Source organism: Oncorhynchus masou, unplaced genomic scaffold (genome assembly GCF_036934945.1).
Source record: "Oncorhynchus masou masou isolate Uvic2021 unplaced genomic scaffold, UVic_Omas_1.1 unplaced_scaffold_439, whole genome shotgun sequence".
NCBI classification, from domain to species: Eukaryota; Metazoa; Chordata; class Actinopteri; order Salmoniformes; family Salmonidae; genus Oncorhynchus; species Oncorhynchus masou.
This window is the reverse complement of record NW_027010781.1, coordinates 336,092-351,260: the sequence shown is the minus strand read 5'-3', so window position 1 is coordinate 351,260 and position 15,169 is coordinate 336,092. Positions and strand designations below refer to the sequence as shown.

Here is a 15,169-nt window from a genome sequence, read left to right as displayed (position 1 = left end):
CCCTGTGTTTCCCTGGTGTATATATCCCTGGTGTATATATCCCTGGTGTATATATCCCTGGTGTATATATCCCTAGTGTATTTATATATATCCCTGGTGTATATATCCCTGGTGTATATATCCCTGGTGTATATATCCCTGGTGTATATATCCCTGGTGTATATATCCCTGGTGTATATATCCCTGGTGTATATATCCCCGGTGTATATATCCCTGTGTTTCCCTGGTGTATATATCCCTGGTGTTATCCCTGGTGTATATATCCCTGGTGTATATATCCCTGGTGTATATATCCCTGGTGTATATATCCCTGGTGTATATATCCCTGGTGTATTTATCCCTGTGTTTCCCTGGTGTATATATCCCTGGTGTATATATCCCTGGTGTATATATCCCTGGTGTATATATCCCTGTGTTTCCCTGGTGTATTTATCCCTGGTGTATATATCCCTGGTGTATATATCCCTGGTGTATATATCCCTGTGTTTCCCTGGTGTATATATCCCTGTGTTTCCCTGGTGTATATATCCCCGGTGTATATATCCCCGGTGTATATATCCCTGGTGTATATATCCCTGGTGTATATATCCCTGTGTTTCCCTGGTGTATATATCCCTGGTGTATATATCCCTGGTGTATATATCCCTGGTGTATATATCCCTGTGTGTCCCTGGTGTATATATCCCTGGTGTATTTATCCCTGGTGTATATATCCCTGGTGTATATATCCCTGGTGTATATATCCCTGGTGTATATATCCCTGTGTTTCCCTGGTGTATATATCCCTGGTGTATATATCCCTGGTGTATATATCCCTGGTGTATATATCCCTGGTGTATATATCCCTGGTGTATATATCCCTGGTGTATTATCCCTGTGTTTCCCTGGTGAATATATCCCTGGTGTATATATCCCTGGTGTATATATCCCTGGTGTATATATCCCTGGTGTATATATATCCCTGTGTTTCCCTTGGTGTATTTATCCCTGGTGTATATATCCCTGGTGTATATATCCCTGGTGTATATATCCCTGTGTTTCCCTGGTGTATATATCCCTGGTGTATATATCCCTGTGTATATCCCTGGTGTATATATCCCTGGTGTATATATCCCTGTGTATATCCCTGGTGTATATATCCCTGGTGTATTTATCCCTGGTGTATTTATCCTGGTGTGTATTTATCCCTGTGTTTCCCTGGTGTATATATCCCTGTGTTTCCCTGGTGTATATATCCCTGTGTATATCCCTGGTGTATATATCCCTGGTGTATATATCCCTGGTGTATATATCCCTGGTGTATATATCCCTGGTGTATATATCCCTGGTGTATTTATCCCTAGTGTATTTATCCCTGTGTTTCCCTGGTGTATATATCCCTGGTGTATATATCCCTGGTGTATATATCCCTGGTGTATATATCCCTAGTGTATTTATCCCTGTGTTTCCCTGGTGAATATATCCCTGTGTATATATCCCTGGTGTATATATCCCTGGTGTATATATCCCTGGTGTATATATCCCTGGTGTATATATCCCTGGTGTATATATCCCTGGTGTATATATCCCTGTGTTTCCCTGGTGTATATATCCCTGTGTTTCCCTGGTGTATATATCCCTGGTGTATATATCCCTGGTGTATATATCCCTGGTGTATATATCCCTGGTGTATTTATCCCTGTGTTTCCCTGGTGTATATATCCCTGGTGTATATATCCCTGGTGTATATATCCCTGGTGTATATATATCCCTGTGTTTCCCTGGTGTATTTATCCCTGGTGTATATATCCCTGGTGTATATATCCCTGGTGTATATATCCCTGGTGTATATATCCCTGGTGTATATATCCCTGGTGTATATATCCCTGGTGTATATATCCCTGGTGTATATATCCCTGTGTGTCCCTGGTGTATATATCCCTGGTGTATATATCCCTGGTGTATATATCCCTGTGTATATCCCTGTGTGTCCCTGGTGTATATATCCCTGGTGTATATATCCCTGGTGTATATATCCCTGGTGTATATATCCCTATGTTATCCCTGGTGTATATATCCCGGTGTATATATCCCTAGTGTATATATCCCTGGTGTATATATCCCTGGTGTATATATCCCTGGTGTATATATCCCTGGTGTATTTATCCCTGTGTTTCCCTGGTGTATATATCCCTGGTGTATATATCCCTGGTGTATATATCCCTGGTGTATTTATCCCTGTGTTTCCCTGGTGAATATATCCCTGGTGTATATATCCCTGGTGTATATATCCCTGGTGTATATATCCCTGGTGTATATATCCCTGGTGTATATATATCCCTGTGTTTCCCTTGGTGTATTTATCCCTGGTGTATTATCCCTGGTGTATATATCCCTGGTGTATATATCCCTGGTGTATATATCCCTGTGTTTCCCTGGTGTATATATCCCTGGTGTATATATCCCTGGTGTATATATATCTGTGTTTCCCTGGTGTATTTATCCCTGTGTTTCCCTGGTGTATATATCCCTGGTGTATATATCCCTGGTGTATTTATCCCTGTGATTCCCTGGTGTATATATCCCTGGTGTATATATCCCTGGTGTATATATATCTGTGTTTCCCTGGTGTATTTATCCCTGTGTTTCCCTGGTGTATATATCCCTGGTGTATATATCCCTGTGTTTCCCTAGTGTATATATCCCGTGTGTATATATCCCTGTGTTCCCCTGGTGTATATATCCCTGGTGTATATATCCCTGGTGTATATATCCCTGGTGAATATATCCCTGGTGAATATATCCCTGGTGTATATATCCCTGGTGTATATATCCCTGGTGTATATATCCCTGTGTTTCCCTGGTGTATATATCCCTGGTGTATATATCCCTGGTGTATATATCCCTGGTGTATATATCCCTGGTGTATATATCCCTGGTGTATATATCCCTGTGTTTCCCTGGTGTATATATCCCTGGTGTATATATCCCTGTGTTTCCCTGGTGTATATATCCCTGTGTTTCCCTGGTGTATATATCTAAAACACAACCAAATGTAAAACTGTAAGCTTCACTGTCCAAACACATATGGTGTGGACTATGTGTGTCTGGTAAACACATGTGGATCTGGTGAACAGTTATCACTTGTTGACCAACTACAGGAATACTGACCTCAGAGTCTCCAGTTTACAGTGGGGATTCCCCAGTCCAGCAGAGAGCAGCTTCACTCCTGAATCCTTCAGGTCGTTGTTACTCAGGTCCAGCTCTCTCAGGTGTGAGGGGTTTGACCTCAGAGCTGAGACCAGAGAAGCACAGCCTTCCTCTGTGACTCCACAGCCTGACAGCCTGACAAAGAGATCATCATGACTTCACAAACACACTGTTCATTTAACACCAGTAGTGTAGAAGGCCAATGGCAGATGCATTTGGTTTATTCTCTCAAACAAAATATAGATTCATCCTCTGTCTTCTAGAATTGTATGGTCATTTTGTTATAATAATGTGAAAATCAATGCATTTATTCAATATGTTTTTCAATATAATATTATACACATATTATAATACATATTTTTCTCTAAACTGAATATTTCTTCCTGATGATTAGTTCATAAATGTCATTTTATTTACTCACAGAGCAGCTCTGGAGGCTTTGACCACTGGCAGCAGCCTCAGAAGACCTTCCTCTGATCTGGAGTATTTCTTCAGGTCAAACACATCCAGCTCCTTTTCTGAAGTCAGCAACACAAAGACCAGAGCTGACCACTGTGCAGGTGACAGGTTGGGTTCTGAGAGACTTCCTGATCTCAGGTAGCTTTGGATCTCCTCCACTAGAGAATGGTCATTCAGTTCATTCAGACAGTGGAACAGATTGATGCTCCTCTCTGGAGAGGGATTCTCCCTGATCTTCTCCTTGATGTACTTGACTGTTTCTTCATGGCTCTGTGAGCTGCTTCTTGTCTTTGTCAGTAGACCTCGTAAGTGTTTCTGATTGGACTCCAGTGAGAGGCCCAGCAGGAAGCGGAGGAAAAGGTCCAGGTTTCCTGTCTCACTTTGTAAGGCTTTATCCACAGCACTCTTGTAGAAAGTAACTTCAGGCTCGTCTTTTGTTTGCAGTTTGTCCATTAGATTCTCATTGTTGTTGATGAATGAGAGGAACACATATACAGCAGCCAGAAACTCCTGAATGCTCAGATGAACAAAGCAGTACACCTTGTCCTGGTACAGCCCACATTCCTCTTTAAAGAGCTGTGTGCACAATCCTGAGTACACTGAGGCTTCATTGACATCAATGCCAGCCTCTTTCAGGTCTTCTTCATAGAAAATCAGATTGCCCTTCACAAGCTGTTGAAAAGCCAGTTTTCCCAGTGACAGAATGCTCTCTTTATTCCAGTGTGGACCTGTCTCTTCTTTCCCAAGATACTTTTCATTCTTCTGTTTGGTATGAAACACCACAAGGTGTGTGTACATCTCAGTCAGAGTCTTTGGCATCTCTTCTCTCTTATGTACTCAGCATGTGTTCAAGGACTATTGCAGAAATCCAACAGAAGACTGGAATGTGGCACATGATGTGGAGGCTCCTTGATGTCTTTATGTGTGAGATGATTCTGCTGGCCAGGTCCTCATCACTGAATCTCTTCCTGAAGTACTCCTCCTTCTGTGGGTCATTGAACCCTCGTACCTCTGTCACCTGGTCAACACACCCTGAAGGGATCTTATTGGCTGCTGCAGGTCGGGTAGTTATCCAGAGGAGAGCAGAGGGAAGCAGATTTCCCTTGATGAGATTTGTCAGCAGAACATCCACTGAGGTTGACTCTGTGACGTCCCAACAGATCTTGTTCTTCTGGAAGTCTAGGGGCAGTCGGCACTCATCCAGACCATCAAAGATGAACAGAACTTTGTACTTGTTGTTGATGGAGATTCTTGATTGTTTGGTTTCCATTGAGAAGTGATGAAGAAGTTCAATGAAAGTGTGTTTGTCCTCTTTCATCAAATTCAGCTCCCGAAAAGGGAATGAAAATACAAATTGGACATCCTGATTTGCTTTTCCTTCAGCCCAGTCCAGAATGAACTTCTGCACAGAGACTGTTTTTCCAATGCCAGCGACTCCCTTTGTCAGCACAGTTCTGATAGGTTTGTCTTGTCCAGTTAAGGGTTTGAAGATGTCATTACATTTGATTGCAGTCTCTGGTCTTGCTTGTTTCCTGGTTGTTGTCTCAATCTGTCTCAGCTCATGTTCATTATTGACCTCTCCTGTTCCACCCTCTGTGATGTAGAGCTCTGTGTAGATCTTATTGAGAAGTGTTGGGTTTCCTTGTTTAGCGATCCCCTCAAATACACATTGAAACTTCTTCTTTAGATTAGATTTGAGTTCACGTTGGCAAATCACAGCAAGCTCATCTGAATCTAGAAATAACACAGAGGATATTAATATTATGTCTGTTTTAATGTCTACAGTATTGTAGGACTGTTATAAAGTTGTAAATTATAATAATTGATTCTCTTAACTGACTGTATAAATGTGTAAATGTTTTCATAATGCAGTACAGACTGGTGTGACGGATTATATTATTATTGGTATTATTGATGGTATTATTAATGTTGTCTCTCTCTCTAAATTAATCAGCACAACACATCCCTGCTGCTACTTGATGAGGTCACTAGGTGTTGTGTTAAGGCTGCTACAATATCATTGAGTTACACAGCTACTTTAGCTGGACTTTAGCAACAGCTTTAAAATGTTATAAAACATCATTCAACATGAGGCAGACAGATCTTACATTTCTCCAGTGTGTCAGCAAGCTCCTTCTGGTTCATTTTCCTCAGGATGTGCAGTGTGATCTTCAGAGCCCCCTCTCTGGCACTGCTCTCCTGCTTCTCATCTTCAGCATCCACCACTTCCTTATCCTGCTTCTGACTCTCAAAGCCTTCTGGGAGTTCTGGACTAAGAATCCTCTTGAATATCTTCAGCTCGTTCTTCACAAATGTCATAATTTTCTCTTCAAGCATCTGAAATAAATAAAGTAAATAAGTTAAGCAAGAGACTAAATGCTTTCTCATTAACACATGAATGAATGATTGACAGATCAACTTTACTTGAGGTAAACAAAAACAAATGTACATAACAGGACCACATACACTGAATATGGAGCCCAGGTCGGTTTGATGACTCTGGGAAGACTGACCACTGAGAATCTCTGACTCTGATCTCTCCTGTTGGTTTCTGTGGACAAAACATGAGATTACATCTCCTCATCCAGGGACACACACACACACACACACACACACACACACACACACACACACACACACACACACACACACACACACAGGGAGGGAATGTTGTGTTTGTTTAATATTGTTTTAGGACTATGAAAATGGACAAAATTATTAGCCTATGGATTATGAAAACAACAACAATAAATGGGAAAATGGGAGAGGAGAAATGACTAGAGACAGTGTTGTTTAACTCACTGACCAGGACCCATGAGTTCTTCTTACCTTTGTTCAGTAGAAAAGTCTCCCTCTCTAAAGTATAGGTTGATTCATAGACCGGTCACTCTTCATGGACACACAGCTGGGAACAGGGGAGGCTGGTCTCTCCTGCTGGATTGGTCTTCAACACAACAGAGACAAACATTACATCTCTCATCTACTCTGAGCTCAGATGGGGAAACATAAGAAGAGTTTCATTCCAAAACACTATATATCACTTTTCAGAAATGTTAGTAAATTAGCTTTTATTGTTTAAAGCATTTCTGAAATCAGAGTATTGGTGTACACATTTTTTTCACTATCTAATCATGGTATGGGATTGATATGTACAGATATGTATTTGTTTAAAATCACTTGATGTCTTCATTTCAGAGAGACAAATAATCATGTTTTTTTTCCGCTAAATGCTATTTGTTACTGCTCGGTTTGACAGAGTTTCATAAAGAACTGTACAAATGATATTTGCCTCACATTTTTTCTACAGTAATATAAGATTTGTATTTAAAATAGTTTTACCAAATGTTTTTATCCAGGGAATAATGAGGCTATAAGGAGTACCAGTACTGAGTCAATGTGCAGGGTACCAGGTAGTTGAGGTAATAATGAGACTATAAGGAGAACCAGTACTGAGTCAATGTGCAGGGTACCAGGTAGTTGAGGTCAATGAGACTATGTTAACCAGTACTGAGTCAATGTGCAGGGTACCAGGTAGTTGAGGTAATAATGAGACTATAAGGAGTACCAGTACTGAGTCAATGTGCAGGGTACCAGGTAGTTGAGGTAATAATGAGACTATAAGGAGTACCAGTACTGAGTCAATGTGCAGGGTACCAGGTAGTTGAGGTAATAATGAGACTATAAGGAGTACCAGTACTGAGTCAATGTGCAGGGTACCAGGTAGTTGAGGTAATAATGAGACTATAAGGAGAACCAGTACTGAGTCAATGTGCAGGGTACCAGGTAGTTGACTAATAATGAGACTATAAGGAGTACCAGTACTGAGTCAATGTGCAGGGTACCAGGTAGTTGAGGTAATAATGAGACTATAAGGAGTACCAGTACTGAGTCAATGTGCAGGGTACCAGGTAGTTGAGGTAATAATGAGACTATAAGGAGAACCAGTACTGAGTCAATGTGCAGGGTACCAGGTAGTTGAGGTAATAATGAGACTATAAGGAGAGTACTGACCAGGGTACCTGAGATAATGAGACTATCAGTACTGAGTCAATGTGCAGGGTACCAGGTAGTTGAGGTAATAATGAGACTATAAGGAGTACCAGTACTGAGTCAATGTGCAGGGTACCAGGTAGTTGAGGTAATAATGAGACTATAAGGAGTACCAGTACTGAGTCAATGTGCAGGGTACCAGGTAGTTGAGGTAATTGAGGTCATATCCACATGTAGGTAGGGGTATAAGTGACTAGGCAATCAGAATAGAGATTACATCTCCTTATCCAGGGAGTTCAGACACACACAAACAAACACACACACACACACACACACACACACACACACACACACACACACACACACACACAGGGAGGAAACATTGTGTCTGTTTAATATTGTTTTAGGACTATGAAAATGGACAAAATGATTAGCCTATGGATTATGAAAACAACAACAATAAATGTGAAAATGGGAGAGGAGAAATGACTAGAGACAGTGTTGTTTAACTCACTGACCAGGACCCATGAGTTCTTCTTACCTTTGTTCAGTAGAAAAGTCTCCCTCTCTAAAGTATAGAGGTTGTTCCATAGACCGGTCACTCTTCATGGACACACAGCTGGGAACAGGGGAGGCTGGTCTCTCCTGCTGGATTGGTCTTCAACACAACAGAGACAAACATTACATCTCTCATCTACTCTGAGCTCAGATGGGGAAACATAAGAAGAGTTTCACAAATAGAACTGACTTCCAGACGTTAGTTAATGGCGCGAGAGCAGTGTGTCATTTTTAATGACGACATTCATTTAGCGTCGCGAGCGTTGTCGTCAGTCTGTCAGCCCCGCTAAAAGGCTGGTGTCGTTACTCTGCCTTCTCCGGGGGATGTTGAGGTAAATTTACTAACCGGGAGGGTTGAATGATGTAATTAATTGGAGGGCTGGAAGACGCACTCTCGAGGTTGTTTACTCACAATATCAGATATTAAGATGATTTTTATAATGAATGTATACTGAGGTTGAGGTTCTGACTAGTGATTATTTACCCGCTGTTCAATACCTGCTATTGAGGCGCCCTGAAAATAATATTCAAAAGTTCGGTCCTTGGACACAGACGGGTTAAACACTAAAGTTACCGTCCATCTAGTGAAGAGAGGAGAACCGGACAGAGGTAGACAGCATCCGTCAACAAGAGAGGGAGAAGCCTCACCGGGATTTAACAGGTGGAAGAAACAACCGGGGAGCTCCATCGGTCCACAAGAAATGCAGACAGCCGGTGATGATGTAGTGGTAGCTATGGTAACTAGGATGCTGCTGGTAGAGTAGCTAGCTAGATTACCGAGCTGTACCGACTAGCTAGGATAACTAGGATGCTGCTGGTAGAGTAGCTAGCTAGCTTACCGAGCTGTACCGACTAGCTAGGATAACTAGGATGCTGCTGGTAGAGTAGCTAGCTAGTTTACCGAGCTGTACCGACTAGCTAGGATAACTAGGATGCTGCTGGTAGAGTAGCTAGCTAGATTACCGAGCTGTACCGACTAGCTAGGATAACTAGGATGCTTAGCTAGTTAGCTTACCGACTAGCTAGGATAACTAGGATGCTGCTGGTAGTAGCTAGCTAGTCTGTCGAATAGCTTGGTTAGTTAGCAGGTCGTTCGTCTGTCGTCTCGATGATGAATCCGGTGAACCACAAAATGAAACAAGGATAGAGAGTGAAAGGGATCTGGCTACACTCACACTGTCCCTGACCGTAAAGAAAAAAGCAAATTGAACAGTAAACTTCGGTGTCTCAACACTGTAACAAACTCCGTCGTTATTCCCCAAGATCACCTCAGTCCACTCTGCGCGTAACCGGCTTGGCGCCACACCGAACGTGGACGCGGACAGTTCTGTACGGGGACGCGGACAGTTCCAGGACGCGGACAGTTCTGTACGGGGACGCGGACAGTTCTGTACGGGGACGCGGACAGTTCCAGAACGCGGACATGAGCAGTGCCAGTCAAACCCAGTCTTGACAGTGGGTAACATTGGTAATATTCATTTTTTATCATTATGTAAAACAAACATTCTGTTTTTTTATAACAATATGTTGAGATCAGGGACCATACCCACAAAGTGTCTCAGAGTAGAACATTGGTCGTATAAGTGCTGAGAATAAAGACAGTTTACACTTTATGGGTATAAATTAAAGCTATGCATGAAGTCTCTAGTCCCACCTCGTCAGCAGATATTTAGGACACCACGTGAGCTGTCCTAAGTAGTTAAGAGTTAACAGCAGGTGTCTTGATAATACTATAGAATAATGCAGTGAGTCAGTGGTTCCTGAGCCACATGTAATTGCTTTGGAGTAGTTTAAAATAATGTTTTGATATTTGATATGATCAATCCATTAATAATATATGTCTTGTGCTTTTGGCAATGATTTATGTGTAATAATGATGTATAACAAGTGATACCATGTATGTCTGCATAGCATTTTGTTTTCATTTTGTCAGATTAACTCATGCTTATTCCCCAAGATTAACTCAGGTTTTCACCCAGTGGCTAAGGAGTTGGACCTGAGGCCTAAAGTTGGCTGGTTCAAATCCCGGTGGAAAATTTGCTAACTGCTAGGGTTGCGTGATGTCATTTATATTCCGAGGTTGTTTACTCGCAATATTAGATATTAAGGTGATTTTTTATAATGCATGTATACTAAGGTTGAGGTTTTGACTAGTGATTATTTACCTGGGATTCAATACCTGCTATAGTCACTTGTTTTTCTCACCCAATAGCAACACAGCCCTAATAGGAGATATACAGCTAACTAAAGTAATGAGACCATTTTAGAAAATCATGAGACATATGGGCTGTGGTTGCTGCTATTTTATGTCAATCATATTGCTGCTTGTAGACTATAACTGATGCTTCATGGTCCATCATATTGCTGCTTGTAGACTATAACTGATGCTTCATGGTCCATCATATTGCTGCTTGTAGACTATAACTGATGCTTCATGGTCCATCATATTGCTGCTTGTAGACTATAACTGATGCTTCATGGTCCATCATATTGCTGCTTGTAGTAGCCTATAACTGATGCTTCATGGTCCATCATATTGCTGCTTGTAGACTATAACTGATGCTTCATGGTCCATCATATTGCTGCTTGTAGCCTATAACTGATGCTTCATGGTCCATCATATTGCTGCTTGTAGCCTATAACTGATGCTTCATGGTCCATCATATTGCTGTAGTTAAGAGTTAACAGCAGGTGTCTTGATAATACTATAGAATAATGCAGTGAGTCAGTGGTTCCTGTGCCACATGTAATTGCTTTGTAGTAGTTAAAATAATGTTTTATATTTCTGTATGATCAATCCATTAATAATATAGACCTACATGCAACAGCAAGTCTTGTGCTTTTGGCGCTGAGTTATGTATAATAATTATGTATAACTGCATAGCATTTTGTCTTCATTTTGGCAGATTAACTCATGCTTATTTCTGAAGATTAACTCAAGTTGGAGTTGGAGCTGTGACCGAAAGGTGGCTGGTTCGAATCCCGGGCCGGGCGCTGGAAAAAACAGGTGGAATTGATCTGACCACTGGAGGGCTGCTGGGTTCACATCCTCAAAACATGAACCTTTTGTTGATCAGAACTCTAGATGTTCTTCTTCACTGAACCCCAAAATATATATATAACTTTTATTGATTTCATATTTTAAGGAAGTGATAGAAGCCTTTTTGGCTCTATAAGGAACCTTGTTTTCTAAACACATTTTTCTTTTGATGATTTAATTATCTACATCATGTTATTTGAGAGTGTATAATAATAAACACGTTTACATCATGTTATTTCAAGTTCTCCCTTTGGAGCACAACATCACATTGTTAAATAATAGTCCTAAACTTGGCATGGCTATAAATTGGGCATTTGAAGGCATCTTGGGTGTAATATGAGTTTGATGAAAATGAACATTGTTGCAACGTTGTAGGCAACATTATTGGCAAGGGACTTGATACCGACTATGCCAAAGATATTTAGAGTTGTTAAACGGGTGTGAAGATTTGTACATTGCAACGAGTACAGTCAGGGTTCCGTGGAACCCCTGCAGTACCTCCACAGACCCCGGATTGAGAACCCCTGCAGTACCTCCACAGACCCCAGATTGAGAACCCCTGCAGTACCTCCACAGACCCCGGATTGAGAACCCCTGCAGTACCTCCACAGACCCCGGATTGAGAACCCCTGATTTAGCAGATGCTCTTATCCAGAGTGATTTACAGTAAGTGCTTTCATCTTAAGATAGCTATTTATTTTGGAAATAAACTTAATAAATTCTTCATAAAATTGTGATCTTACCTCTTAGCTTTGGTGTCATGTCCCCCAGAGAGATGCATTTTAGAGGCAGGGCCCCCCTCCTCTCTCTCCCCAGAGAGACTCATTTTAGAGCACTGACCCCTAAACAGAGATCCAACATGTTGGTTGTGGTTAATATGGTGACAACTAATTACTGAATGTCAATTGTTCACATTTATCCATTATCTCTTTTGAGAAATAAAACATTTACTAACAGACATATAGAAACAGTCAGGTGATTTAATGCACTCACATGAATATGTCGTTGTGACATTTCATCTCCATGGCAACTGTCTGTAATAATAATAAGTCACTGTTTGTTAAGGTAGTTATAGACAGTACAGTAACAATAATAATAATAATAATAAGTCACTGTAATTATAGTAGGTTAGTTATAGACAGTACAGCAACAAGCAACTATTATAATAATAATAAAGTAGACTAGGTTATAATGTATAGTAGTGGGTTGTTAGTGATATATGTTATATTATGTAAAGTAGACTAGGTTATAATGTATAGTAGTGGGTTGTTAGTGATATGCAGATAGATGTTACCATTATGTAAAGTAGACTAGGTTATAATACATATCAGTAGTGGGTTGTTAGTGATATTCACATAATGTTATAGTCTACCAGTAGCAGGACAGAGAATGTACTGTATATAACCTACATATCATAGATGACCAGTCTAAACCTGTTCAGATCAGTTCACATAATGTTATAGTCCTACCAGTAGCAGGACAGAGAATGTAGTGTATATAACCTACATATCATAGATGACCAGTCTAAACCTGTTCAGATCAGTTCACATCAGCATGATGTTATAGTTCCTACTCAGTAGCAGGACAGACTAATATAATGTATAGAAAGCCAAGACCAATGAGAGTTTCATAGATTTCCAGTCTAAACCTGTTCAACACATTTATGACTAGTCCTAAGTACAGGACAGAAATATGTATATAACCTACAGTTTCAGATGACCAGTCTAAACCTGTTCAGATCAGTTACAAATGTCATGTCAGGTTTGTCATCTAACCTCATATCATGATAAGCATGATAAGTGATCACTCTGTCTCTCTAAGCTCTTTTTAAACCTACTCTGACTATTGAATGTCTGACATCTACTAACCTTATAATAGTTCTCTCTTCCCCTGTGATTAGAAAGTTCAAGACCAATTCTTGTTTGAGTTTTTTTGCCCATCTTTCCCACTTGTCTCATCCACAGTTTATGCATCCTGACTTCTAATGTACTGAGAATTTATGCCATTCACAGTTTTTTCATTAAAGAACCATTTTAAAACTTTTGGGTCTTCGTAGGCTACAAACATACTTTTAATTTCATATGAGGAAATCACATAACTTACAGTCACTGGTGCAGACGCCTGTTTTCTTACAGATGAAATAGCTTCCATAGACAACTCATTCAACCAGCCTAAACAACAGTAAATAAAAGATGTCAAATGGTCAAAGGAGAATACATGAAAGACAGGTATTTTGCTACAGATGTAGGATCTTAATTTGAGACAGTTTACTGAAGCAGAACAATTATGTGGATTATAATTAACATTTTAAAGTGGAAAGTGGAAATGACAAACTTCAGAAGCCTTTTAAAACATCAAATACACTGCAAGTTTTAGTTTTCCTGCAACAGGGTGATCAAAGTCAGATCCTACATCTGTACAGAGATGATGTCTTTATCTGAAAAAGGAAGTTTGAGTTATTAGCAATGAAGTTGCAACTGTCAGCTGCTGTAAACCTCTGTGATTGGATGTTATAGACCCCAATCTGAACAGTTTCTTCCCGTGGTTATAGCCTTTAGCTCTATGCTCACTCTACCTAGTTCAATATATTGTTGTACGTAAACTTTGTGCAAACTCCACCGCTGTATTCTGTATTCTGCACCATTACATTTCATTTACATTTAATGCTCTTATTTCAAATTGGTGAATTCACCTTCTGACATCAGTGGAACAGCCACTTTACAATAGTGCATGTCACCATGTTAAATAATGTGTTCAGATGTAGGATCTTTCCAACTCTGAGGACATGTCATTGTGATGTCATTTACTATATTTCAACCTGTTGATGAAGGCAACTAGAAGGCTGAACCCAGAAGACAACTCTAAATCAACACTTACTGATATTATCCTAAAATCCTTTCACTCATATTATTGTGTCTCTTTGTTCAACGAATGTCGGGCAGCCTGTGCTGTTAATATAGTTGAAGACAGCTGGCAGGGAGGTCAACACCCTACAGGCACCCTGTGCTGTTAATATAGTTGAAAACAGCGGGCAGGGAGGTCAACACCCTACAGGCAGCCTGTGCTGTTAATATAGTTGAAGACAGCAGGCAGGGAGATCAACACCCTACAGGCAGCCTGTGCTGTTAATATAGTTGAAAACAGTGGGCAGGGAGGTCAACACCCTACGTATTGCACCAATAGGGTTAACCCACTGTCAGGATTTGGCCAGGGTTGTTCCGGGTTTTGGTCACTAGATGCCCCCATTGTGCTTTTTGACCTTATGTTTTTTCCCTTGTTCCCCATTATTATTTGCACCTGTGCCTCGTTTCCTCTGATTGTATTTAAACCCTTAGTTTCCCTCAGTTCTGTGCTCTGTGTTTGTATGTTAGCACCCAGCCCTAGTGTTCTGTGTATTCTTGTCGTTTCCGGTGGATGCTCTTGTGGAATTCTGTTTTTGTTTTTGAGTATCTCTTGAGGCTTTTTTGTGCTATACCTACCACCTTTTGGATTTGCCATTTTGTATTGAAGGACTTCTCCTTTTTTTAACTTTATTAAATACACCGTCTTAAGTACTGCTGTGTCTGCCTCATCTTCTGGGTTCTGCTGACTATTCGTGGCTCAGTTGGTTAAGTGACTGTTTCTCACTCCGGAGACCCAGGTTCGTAACCGGGTCCTGACAGAAACACAGAGCCAAAAATGAACCCAGAGGCAGCCAGTTCCCAGGACCTTTTTGCCATGCTGTCCCACCACCAGGAGACTGTCCAACGCCACGAAGCCGCCCTGGTTCAGCAAGAGGCCTTAATGGCTAGACATTCTCATCTTCTGTCGGAGATGCTGACTTCCATTAAGCAAATATCTGATCGTCTTACCCCGGCAACAGTTCCCGTCCCAGTACCTCAGATTCACGTACCCATGGCAGTTAACCCCTGGCTGAACCTCGTCTTCCACCTC

At 40.8% G+C, this 15,169-nt stretch overlaps 1 pseudogene; it reads right to left on the bottom strand.

Moving 5' to 3' along the window:
- The window catches only part of LOC135535061 (NACHT, LRR and PYD domains-containing protein 3-like), a 41,989-nt pseudogene that overhangs the window by 20,291 nt on the left and 6,529 nt on the right, over positions 1 to 15,169 (bottom strand).